This window comes from Camponotus vicinus, unplaced genomic scaffold (genome assembly GCF_025532165.1).
Source record: "Camponotus vicinus isolate PSW18456_S1 unplaced genomic scaffold, iyCamVici1.0 SCAF_1, whole genome shotgun sequence".
In the NCBI taxonomy this organism is placed as follows: Eukaryota; Metazoa; Arthropoda; class Insecta; order Hymenoptera; family Formicidae; genus Camponotus; species Camponotus vicinus.
Genome location: NW_028141945.1, coordinates 24,528,578 through 24,541,581, shown reverse-complemented (window position 1 = coordinate 24,541,581; position 13,004 = coordinate 24,528,578). Strand labels below are relative to the sequence as shown.

The window sequence follows — 13,004 nt, the reverse complement described above, 5'->3', positions numbered from 1 at the left end:
AATTGGCAGGCAATGTATCATATACAATGAAATATATAATATATTAACAATATATATTGTATGAATATTGTAATTTTATGTGATAATTTATGTATTGACAGCTACAAGGAAATCCGATGGATTCTAAAATTGCATTATTATGCTTGTATAAGTATTGGAAGAAATTAAGACAATCTCCAACATATCAGAGAGCGAACCAAAGAGGAAGTTGCTCAAATTATATATAATATATAAAAAAATACAACGTGAGAATGTAATGAAAAAAAAGGAAAAAAAAATTGGGGTTCGTCCTATTTTCACGCCCGAAAGAAGATTTTTGCAGGGTGCCAGTGATAACTTGATCCCCGAAATGTTGCATTCCAATGACCCAAAATATTGTAATTTCTTGCGATTGACACCGGTATTATTCGAGAAACTGTTGGAGATTATTGGACCAAAAATTCAGAAGCAGTATGCAGTTCGAGATCCAATTGTATCACGGACACGATTGGAACTTACCTTACGATATTTAACCAGCGAAGACAGTATGGCATCTGTATTGTATGCGTTCCGTGTAGGAAAGAATACTGTATCGACAATAATTTCTGAAACGTGTCAATGCATTTGGGACGAATTAAGGGAAAAAGTTTTCCTTAATCCGACGGCAGAAAACTGGATCTGTGGAATTATCCCTGTATTGGAGCAGTAGATGGTAAACACGTAGACGTTGAGGTAAATATTAGCGTAAAAAACAGTATATGTATTTGCAAAATAGTGTATTATTAACTGTAAAAAACTATTGTAAAAAACCTGTCTCCAAAATAGTGTTATTTTAAAACTGTAAAAAACTACTGTAAAAAACCTATCTTCAAAATAGGATTATTTTAATCTACAAAATAGTTATTTTAATCTGCACAAAATAGTGTTATTTTAAACTGTAAAAAATTGTTCTACAAATTATTTTAATTTTGTGTAAAATTGTATATCCTACAAAAATAATGATATCAAAAAAATTGCGCTAAGTGAAAATAAAAACTTATAAAAATATTTTAACCAAAAAAAGTTATACAAAATAGTTGTTTTAATTTTCTACATTATATCCTAGAAAAATGATGATATCCAAAAATTACGCTAATTGAAAATAAAAACTTAAAATATTTTAACTAAAAAAAATTGTACAAAATAATTGTTTTAATTTCCTACAAATAATATTAAAAAGTTGCGCCAACTGAATAAAAATTTTCACTATAAAATATACATTTCTCTTTTATTTCCAATATTAAAAGAAAAATGATATTAAATGAATTGTAATATATCTATTATAAAAAATCGTTGAAAATATGAACAATCATATACATTGCAATAATCATATGCATATATCCTAAAAAGTTTAATTAAAAAAAAAAAAAGGAAATGATAATACAAAATACAAAATTAAAAATTATTAAAAAAATTAAAAATTAGAAATTAATAAAAAAAAAATAAAAATTTATATAAAAATTAAAAATTAATACATATAAAAAAATTTTAGTTAAAAAAATTAGCGCTGCTAATTTCATTAGCACATTATTCAACGTAGCAGCGCTAAGTTTTTTAACTAAAATTTTTTTATATGTATTAATTTTTAATTTTTATATAAATTTTTTTTTTTTATTAATTTCTAATTTTTAATTTTTTTGATAATTTTTAATTTTGTATTTTGTATTATCATTTCCTTTTTTTTTTTTTTTAATTAAACTTTTCAGGATATATGCATATGATTATTGCAATGTATATGATTGTTCATATTTTCAACGATTTTTTATAATAGATATATTACAATTCATTTAATATCATTTTTCTTTTTATATTGGAAATAAAAAAGAAATGTATATTTTATAGTGAAAATTTTTATTCAGTTGGCGCAACTTTTTAATATTATTTGTAGGAAATTAAAACAATTATTTTGTACAATTTTTTTTAGTTAAAATATTTTAAGTTTTTATTTTCAATTAGCGTAATTTTTGGATATCATCATTTTTCTAGGATATAATGTAGAAAATTAAAACAACTATTTTGTATAACTTTTTTTGGTTAAAATATTTTTATAAGTTTTTATTTTCACTTAGCGCAATTTTTTTGATATCATTATTTTTGTAGGATATACAATTTTACACAAAATTAAAATAATTTGTAGAACAATTTTTTACGGTTTAAAATAACACTATTTTGTGCAGATTAAAATAACTATTTTGTAGATTAAAATAATCCTATTTTGAAGATAGGTTTTTTACAGTAGTTTTTTACAGTTTCAAAATAACACTATTTTGGAGACAGGTTTTTTACAATAGTTTTTTACAGTTAATAATACACTATTTTGCAAATACATATACTGTTTTTTACGCGGACTTAGCACCTTTTTTTACCTTTTTTTTAAAAGGGTAATTTTTTTAGGGATATCACTCTTTTTTGTACTATATGTTAAACATCTTTAAATAAATGAGCAAAGAACCCGCCACCACCCCCGTCATATTTCATTAAAATTCGACGGTCCTCTTTGCTTACTATATAGATATTCAGATCCTTCAAACTTCTTTGCTATTCTTATTGCAAAAATAACGGATAATTACAAATCAATATGTCATTAGAAATCTACATTTATTATTCACAATTAATACTTATAAATCCATTAATGAATAATCGTTGCTTTGCTTATCTAATTTATCATTGAATATATAAATGGAACGGAGAAAAAGTGAGTTATTTAATTCTATTTTTAATAGTAAGGAAAATAAAGACAAATTATCAAGAGACACGGTAGTGTTGGCAACTTACCTAAATATTTTTTCACAGTTCATAAATAATGCAGAATATGAAGCAGTCTTCACGAAATTATTGTTGATACATTACAACATTCTTTTATATGGGACTGATCGAAATACAATTATTAAATAATTAAATATTAATCACAAGTTAGATATTACATAAATATATTTTTAATAAAGAATTTTTTAACTGCTTCTTTATTTTATAACTTTCAATATATATTATTTACTAGCCATCTTCTGTAAAAAAAGTAAGTAAACATTTTTAGCACCTCTAGGCCACTGTCTTTTTTTAACTTGAGCATCATTAGCTTCGATCCAAATATTAGATGTTCCTTCTCTGCACATACTTATATAATAACCTTCATCGATACTTGAGCCATGATCAAATATAGCATTCATCACTTTATACAACTGTCCATCTATTAATACTTTAGTTGTTGGAATAGCACTCAAATTAAAGTTGTGTGTTGCTTTCATTAATTTATTATCCTGTGATAAAAATATTAAACGAATCACAACTATCTTTTTTGTCAATATTATTTCATTTTTTAATATTATATTACTTTCAGTACAATATTCACACGATTCATTATGCGACTGACACCAATGTGAAAACGTAATATTTAACAAATCATTAAGATTATAACTTTTCTTTTTCAAGTTATTAATAGGAACAGAAATAATAATATTATTATCAACAATAGTTTTTGTATTATCACAAGTTTTACACCGTCTAATAGAAGTTATTTGATGCCTCACCAAACTTTTTATACAATCATATTTTTCGCAAAGAGCCATAAAAAAATCAGATACATTTCGTTTTACGGGACTTGAAAAATATTCTCCTAAACATTGTCGTATTGCGTATGTATTTAGATTACATATTCCATTTTCATATCGATGCATTAACACACGTAAAACATCTGATTTATCACAATTGGACAATTGCTGCCTAATGGCATTTAAATTCAATAAACACTGTAATACTGCATTTGCATAGCATGAAACCTTATCTGTATTTTGGAAACCATGCATGACCCAAGCAGTACTTTGTCGAACATTTTGATCTAAACTTGATTTTTGAACAGAAGCAATTACTTTTGGTAACGCCCATAAAACATCTTTCACTTTGTAATACTGTTCCTTTGACATGGCAATAATTTCTGCTTTTGGTTTGTGTATCTGTTTTAGACGATTATATTCAATAATTGCGTCTTCGCTAGCTATTACCGATGAAGGATCGAAGTTCATCGGTAATAGCTAGCTAATTAAATATAATCCTTCTAAAGATGTTACTCGCGATAATGCAACGTAAGTTTGGCCACAATTAAATACAGAGTTACCAATGTCCATAATAGCACTTTGCAAACTTAATCCTTGGCTTTTATGAATAGTGATGCCGTAACTCAAAGATAATGGAAATTGTTTTCTGACAACGTACGCTCTATCCACTACCTCAAATTTAACACTTACTCTTTCAATTAAATATTCTAAACCTGATGGTAAAAGAAGTTTGATCTTTCCTACGTAATCATTATCTTGTACAACTGAAATCACTTTAGCAATTGTACCGTTTACAAGACCCAAACTAGCATCAATATTACGCCGTATCATAACTTTCGCTCCAATTTTAATTATAATTTTTTTCGAAAGCCCAGCTGTTCTAGAATTATCATCATCATTATTTGATAATACTTTTAATACTTTCTTTTTTACATATGAAATACAGTCAATCGTGTCTTCAGCAATTAATATTATTTCTTTAGAAACAATGCGGCTTAACATTGCATCATTGAGAACATCACACATATGACAAGTGGGTAGTAAACAAACGGTGTCTGATGACAGATTGTTAATGAAAGTACATAACTCATTTAATCTAGATTCGAAGGAATCAGCTTTAAAAGAAATTTTTTTATTTTCCAGAATCTTACAATCAGATTTTGTTAGTAAACCGATACGAATTCTCGACAATAACTCGCGGTAAGAGTCATCTCCTTGCTGGCGCATATTAATTGTCAATTCATCATAGTCAAATACTGTAGTCCATAAATTAACCGCATTTAAGGAACTAAGATATTTAGCAATTTTTTCATTTGATAAATGTTTAAAAATAGGATCATCTCGTACAGGAGGTAGTTGAAGCAAGTCTCCAAATAAAAGAATATGCTTTCGACCAAACCAACCATCATCGCAATCACTAGTGTCAAATATTTCAGACAATCGAAGATGCCTAGAAGGTGTATATACATTAAAGTCAAATTAGATATCATTGACACTTCATCAATTATAAAAAGAATAACATCTTTAAGATCTGCTCGTAAAACTTTCAATACATGATCAGATAGTTGTTTATATTTAGGAGTATGACCATGTTCAACGGGTAATTGAAGCAATCTATGAACTGTCAAACCATCTATATTAAATGCTGTTATACCAGTAGGTGCTGCTACAGCAGTATCTTTGTTGAGATTTTGTTTTATCCAGCATTTAATAGTCTTGATTAAGAAACTTTTTCCAGTACCACCTTCTCCGCTAACATATAATCGTAATACTGATTCATCTGACTCTACAGTATTGATAACTTTATCGAATACACGTTTTTGATCCGTATTTAATTTTGCTATCATTTCAGATACATCAATTTCGCGAACTGCTTTATCACCAAGATCTTTAAAATCTTGCATTGCTTCACCAGCCTCTATATTTTGAACACCTATCGGATTTTCAGGATCATCCTGAGACTGTTGTTTTTGTAAATCGTCGTCTAGGCATTGCTGAACTAACTGTTTTGCGGTTTCAAATGCTTTTTGCAATTCTTCTAATTTTTCATGATATCGCAACGCTTCTACAAGATGCAGTTTTTCTTTGTGAAACGATTCGGCATAAGTATCGTCTCCGTTTCTAAGATCTTCTAATTTTCGCCATGGTTTAAACATAAGTAATAACGAAAAGAAATAATTTTCTGGTTGTGTATTAACATTAACTTTATAATGATCAATAAGATATCCACGCTGTCGTCGCTTAAGATATTTACCATTATCTATTTTATAATACTCAACATACTTATTTTTAGGTTTGATCTTCGATATCATACCACTGTGCAAATTCATAAAGAGATATATTTTCTAGTTCATTTGGTCTATGTGGATAAAGATCATCTACTAAAGATGGATAAAATATATCTATAGATTCAGGATCAAGAGCTTCAATTTCCTTGCAGTTTTTTATTCTTTTACGTCGTATTTGGTTAACATCTAACCATTTGATAGTTGTATTTCGATCAGTTCCATACAAAGGAATACTTAACAATGTATCAGCAGCTTCTAGAGCTCCACATTCTCTATTATTCATAAATCGCAAACCCATATTCCAAAGACGACTTGCTAATGATTTGTTCTTATTATTTTCAATATTAAGAACAGAATCAGACAACTCACATTTTCCCGCTTTATTTATATATTTAGTAATGTACCAAGTAAGAAGCGATGATTTTTCACCAATAAATTGTATATCCATATTACCTTCCCATGCAGTAAGAAGAACAGGATTATAATCATTAATATTAACTTCATTATCCATTCGAGGAAGATCATAAAGCCTACTTTTATGTTTCAATTGTTTTCTACCTGCTATCGAAGTTGCCACATCTCTCATATTGAAAGTTTCAGTAACGGGACGAGGAAATCCAAAACGACATCGACGAATAACTTTACGTCCTACTTTTTTAGAGCGAAGACAATAATCGTTATGTTTATGTCGCTGATGCGTATCAACACATTTATACAATAATGGTGAAATATTTTCATCTGGCATTTTGCAGCTTATACAGGGTGAGCCATTTTAATTAACGCACGCAATTATTTCGGAAACAAAGCGTTTTAGAGAAAAATGTTTCAGACAAAAGTTTTATGGTTTCGAGGGGGCCATAAGATGGTATCATTGGTTTGACCTTGAAGAGTTATTTGAAGGTCACATGAAGGTCACCTTCAATTTCTTAAATGGAACCTACTATTTGTCATTGCATATTCTTGTAGCTTATCTCGATAGCTTTCCAAAACACTATAATTAAGTACCTTTTCGTTAAGTACTTTTTGAGTTATGAGGCTTGAAATAATTACTTAATTTTACATAAACCGTAAAATATCTTGTAAAATATTCATTTTTCGATTATCTTACCTTAATACTTTTATGTACAAAATAATGAGGAATCAATTGGTGTAAAGAAAACACATAGTTGTTTTTAAGAAAAAATATGGAATTGTTAATTGCAAATTACATATTTTTTCTTCAAAACAACTATGTGTTTTTTTTACACCAGTTGATTTCTTTCATTATTTTGTACATAAAAGTATTAAGGTAAGATAATCGAAAAATGAATATTTTACATGATATTTTACGGTTTATGTAAAATTAAGAAATTATTTCAAGCCTCATAACTCAAAAAGTAATTAACGAAAAGGTACTTAATTATAGTGTTTTGGAAAGCTATCGAGATAAGCTACAAGAATATGCAATGACAAATAGTAGGTTCCATTTAAGAAATTGAAGGTGACCTTCATGTGACCTTCAAATAACTCTTCAAGGTCAAACCAATGATACCATCTTATGGCCCCCTCGAAACCAAACAACTTTTGTCTGAAACATTTTTCTCTAAAATGCTTTGTTTCCGAAATAATTGCGTGCGTTAATTAAAATGGCTCACCCTGTATATTGTAAAATAAATTTGGAGACTTCTTCAATTGTAGATTCACCAAAAATCGGTGCATTTTTAATCCAAATTAATAAGTGGAAATGTTGTATACCTCTACCTTGGTATTCTCGTCGCCAAAAATAGTGCGTTACTTCTCCAATTGGATGATCTTTGGAGCTAATGAAGTCAAGCATTGCCCGAAATTTATTATCGAGAAACCTGGACGTTGATACAGAATCTTTAACAAGTACGCTAACGGATAAGGAAGCATCATGCCATCCATTTACTTCACGAATATATTCACCTAAATCTTCCCATAACCATTCACTCGGACTTAGTGTTAAAAACCATGTCGCAGGTAATGCTGCGTCATACACCTTAAATTACTTCTCGGTTTACGCCAATATTGTTCCGTATTTCGAAGTGTGGAAAATATTGTTGTTAGATCAGATTCCAACTGTTCTTTTGACATTGCTTCTAAATACTCTGCAGCCGTATAACGAACTTGAGGATTAGTTACATTCAATTTATGATAAATTCCACGGCTTAACTGACGCATATTCGCATTATTCAACAAATAAAATAAGTATTGTTGATTTAATCTGTACTGTGGATGTTTAGATGTCAAACGACATTTAATAAATTCATGATCATGAAGTTTAACTTCCCTAATCTCATGTTGTCCATTAATACCAAAAGGGTATAAATCTGGAAAACACATTAAATCTAAATCTTTTTCACGATTATCCAAAGGCGCATTCTGAATTTTTATCATTTGATACAAGTCTGTCGAAGTTTTATTTGCTTTCTTTTCATATAAGGGATAAATAGTATATTGTTCATAATAGCCATCATTTTCATCAGTAACTTGAGTTAACATTGCCTTCTGCTGATGTAACTTCTACATCATTTTTCGTTTCTTCTACCAGATTATTTAATGACTCATTGTCAGATTCGTCACCTAATATCGCTTCTGTCTCTTCCATTTGAAACTCTGAACTTTTTAATTGTTCTAAAATGTTTAATTCATTATGATCATTTGGCAGTATAATTTGGGAGTATAAAGCATTGTTGCGCTTTAACCACGTTAAAGCGTCAAATATTTTTTTAACATCAACCATCTCTTCCCAAATAATCTTTGATTTGGTCGGAATACCTCTAACTAAAATATATAATTCGTTATTAATATTTATTGGGTCAGTATTCAAACATAATTTATTCAACGTCTCCTGTAACGGAAGTGGTAAATGAAATGTTCTACCTTTAACTTTTTGTACCATTTGCCTTTGAGGCAACTTTTTATTAATAACAATTCCCATTTTGACGACAGTTTGAAACGCTTTAGCTCTCTATATAATCATTTTTTCAAATGTATTAAGAGATGATATTACTTTGGGTACATCATTTGTAAGGAGATTATTCAAGATGCAATACGCAGGCATTAAGCCTTTACGAAATTTACCTGCACAATAAGTACATATATATTGCGCATTATTTTCTTGTTGTTGTATATGTGCCATTAAACCTCTCCAACTTTGAATATTTATTTGTTCTCGAAGAATATTGACTTCAGAAACATTTCTCTTATAACACAATTTTTCGCATGATACGCAAACATGCCGTGGTGTGTCTGTTGACCGCTTAACCAAGGCCTTAAACGCTTGATGATATTTAAAAATAATATCATCATCGCTCAGAATTGTATCTGCCTGTTGATGTTTGTACATATCTGCTTTTTCTTGTGCAGAAGTTACAATTTCATTTAATGTGTTTAAATCAGCATGAGTTAATGCTTCATCCAGATTATCCATCTTTCGATAAAAATCTGTAAGCTGATAAATTAAACGCTTAATATATCTTACTCGTGGAAAATAAGGCGATAATAGTTGAATTGGAAGAAACATTCCTTCGCAAAGTGTTAAATCAATATGGCAGCTACGCGTATGGCCCAATTTTTCATTTGAAATTTTCATAGTACATTTATGAATATTTTCTATCAATTTGGGTACATTCTTTAAAGTACATGTATTTATAGTTTCAAGAAATTTCTGATAACGATTAATTAAAAATGGATCGTCAGTTTTACATGAAGTATTGCACGACCACGATTTTTTCGCTTCTATTTCTATCAACGGTAATATATTTACTACTTGTCTTTCTGCATTCATTGCCAAAGGTTCCAATGCAGTTTTTATTAACGGTAGATTTGCTACTTTCTCTTCTGCATTCATTACCAAAGTTTCCTTTGAAGTTACATGACGATATGTAGAATCAATAAAATAGTTTTCAGATGAGGCTGTATGGCTGGATTCGCCACATAACACATCTAATTTCTCTTCAACTGTGGAACATTTTACGGCTTGAGTCAAACTTATATATATATATATACTTCTGTTTTTTTTTTAATCAAAGATAACATTTTGTAAATATTACGAAGATAACTTCTTCTAACATGCATACATCAACGTACGATTTTTTCGGCTTTTAATCGTTTTTCGATATGATTTTTAATACCGAGTTTCTCAACAATATTTTTAGTAAATGTTTCTAAAGAATGCTGAAGTTTTATGGTGTTTTTCGACCAAAACTTTTCATATTTTTTTATAATTTTTTTTCCAACATCGTTATTTTTTATTGCAGATTTTTTATTTTTCTGATAATATCGTTTGTTATAAAGCCATTTGCGATTAGAATCTAATGCTTTTTGTCTGTCCTGTTCACGCTGAAAGTTTATAGAATAACGTATGCGTTTTTGTTCACATTGTCTTACAGAATCCTGTTGATATCGACATCGTTTCTTACGGCGATTATTTTCTACATCTTGTTGATATCGCTGTTGTTGTTTAGTACGATTATTTTCTAAATCTTGTTGATATCGACATCGTTTCTTAAGGCGATTATTTTCTAAATTTTGTTGATATCGCTGTCGCTGTTTAGTACGATTATTTTCTAAATTTTGTTGATATCGACATCGTTTCTTAAGGCGATTATTTTCTAAATTTTGTTGATATCGCTGTCGCTGTTTAGTACGATTATTTTCTAAATCTTGTTGATATCGACATCGTTTCTTAAGGCGATTATTTTCTAAATTCTGTTGATTTTGACGCCGCTTTAATGCACGATTATTTTCTAAATCTTGTATATATTGATGTTGCTGTTTAATGCTACTATTTTCTAAATTTGTATATTGGATTGAAGGCAATTGTATTTTCATGCAACTATTGGTTATTTCTTCCTTAGATTGATTAATATCAGCAAGTTTTTTTAACTGATTTTCTTTTTGTTGCTTAGTTTCATCCTTTGTATATTGATGTTGCTGTTTAGCGCAGCTATTCTCCAAATTTGTACATTTGATTGAGAGGGATTGTGTTTTCATGCAATTATTGGTTAATTCTTTCTTAGATCGACGAATATCAGCAAGTATTTTTAACCGATTTTCTTTTTGTGATTCAGTCTCATATTGCCGTATACTACGGGCACGAGCAGCTTCTATTTCTCTGAATTTTACTATTGCTAATGGAAGCACTTTTTGAGGAACATATCGTGGATCTTGAGGAAAATGTTCAATTATATTTGATTCAAAAATTTTTATCAAATGTGAACGCATTAAACTATGATTATATTTTACTCTTTCAGGTTTAATATTAAATAATAATGAAATCGCAAATGCTATTGCAAAAACACCACAATCGTTACCATTTGGTTGTTGTTGCACAGTAGGAAATCTAACAAGACATTTCTCAAAGTCATATGTTGGAAATAATCTTTTTAAAAATTGTTCATGATGCTTATGCAGTCTTTTAGAATTTAACGAATCATAAATAAATATATATTTTGTGTTATAGTAACTACATACCCAATGTCCGTCAAACGGACCTGATGAACTATGCAATATTTGAATATGATTTTTATCTTTTGGCATAGATTGAATAGTATCAAGACACTGCACTCGCCAGGTTTCGACAGGTGTATAATCTGAACAATTTTGTAAAAGATGACCAAAATGTTCCATATGAATGTCAGTTAACCAATTGCCTCGAATAATTATATCTTTTTCTCTAGGCATTAAGACTATTTGTTTGTTTATCTTTACAGACATTTTGTATATATAAAGTAAACGTTTTTTATACAAACAACAACTTTATATAGACTTTATAAAAACTTTATATATATTAGTTTTATTTATGTATAACACCTTTTTATGAGCACACAGCAACTCTATAACGGCGTACAGCAGCCTTTTATTGGCGCACAGCAGCCACTTTTTATAAGCGCACAGCAGCTCTATAACGGCGCACAGCAGCCGTTGTTTATAGGCGCACAGCAGCCTTTTATTGGCGCACAGCAGCCACTTTTATGAGCGCACAGCAGCTCTATAACGGCGCACAGCAGCTCTATAATACCGCACAGCAGCCGTTCTTTATAGGCGCACAGCAGCCTTATATAAAATAAGTTAAAAAATAAAATTTTATACTTACCTCTATTCTCAACGAAGAAAAGTGAAAAAACCTGCGTAACACCCTATATAAATATCAGTATTGTACAGTATATCACATTTTCAACATCTTCCTTAATAAAAATAAAATACATATCTCTTTTTAATCCTTCAATCGTGCGATTTTTCACGAATCACGTGGAATTTTGAGAGCTCCTAATGAATTAAACGGTACATTCTCGTTTCGCAAAAAACTGAGTTTTTGCCAGAAAGATATCGAAAAGATTAAACAATTAAGTATTGTATTTTGTTAAAGATCGTGCGCAACGGCTGAAGGTTTAATCAATACTTTAAATATCCAATTCATAAGTTATATCACTTAAAATATATCCAATATATAGAAATTTAATTTTGCAATAAATTTTGCAACAAGCAAATGTATGTGCAATTTAAAATTATTTTAATAATTATTTTAATAATTATTTTAACATTATTTAATTCTAAAATACGTAAGATTTAAAATTCATTATAATTTATGAATTTAAATATTACAGGAAGTTGTTTTTAAGATAATGAAGCTATTACTTTTTTTTTGTATATTTAAATATATTGAAATTGTATGAAATTTAAGATTTGCAATTATAGAGATATATTTATAAAAATAGATATAAAAATATTGATCTTTTAAAAAATGTTTATAACTATTTGCACATTTAATTTCTAAATAGTATTTCGATAAAACTATAACAATATGACAAATTATCTTAGTAAAATATATTTGCAAAATTAAATTTACAAACACATTACATCTGTATATAGTATTTATTTGTTAGACATAAATTATTAATGTATATACTTTTACATATGCAAAATAACTTGTATAATACATGCTTTACGAAATAATTTTAAACAATAAAAATCATAGAATATTTATGGAATATATTATTTAATAAAGGTATGTAGATAGGGTTCAAATGTATAAAAAGTAATGTGAAATGATTACTTGACGAATTACCAGAAGAATATAGCCACACTTCTTTATATAAGCAAATCCTGCAATATTTAAATTAGATAAATAATTTTGAACCCT

At 28.7% G+C, this 13,004-nt stretch overlaps 1 pseudogene; it reads right to left on the bottom strand.

Moving 5' to 3' along the window:
* Positions 1-3,005: 3,005 nt before the first annotated feature.
* LOC145972627 (uncharacterized) lies at positions 3,006-9,792 on the bottom strand (annotated as a pseudogene).
* Positions 9,793-13,004: the final 3,212 nt, after the last annotated feature.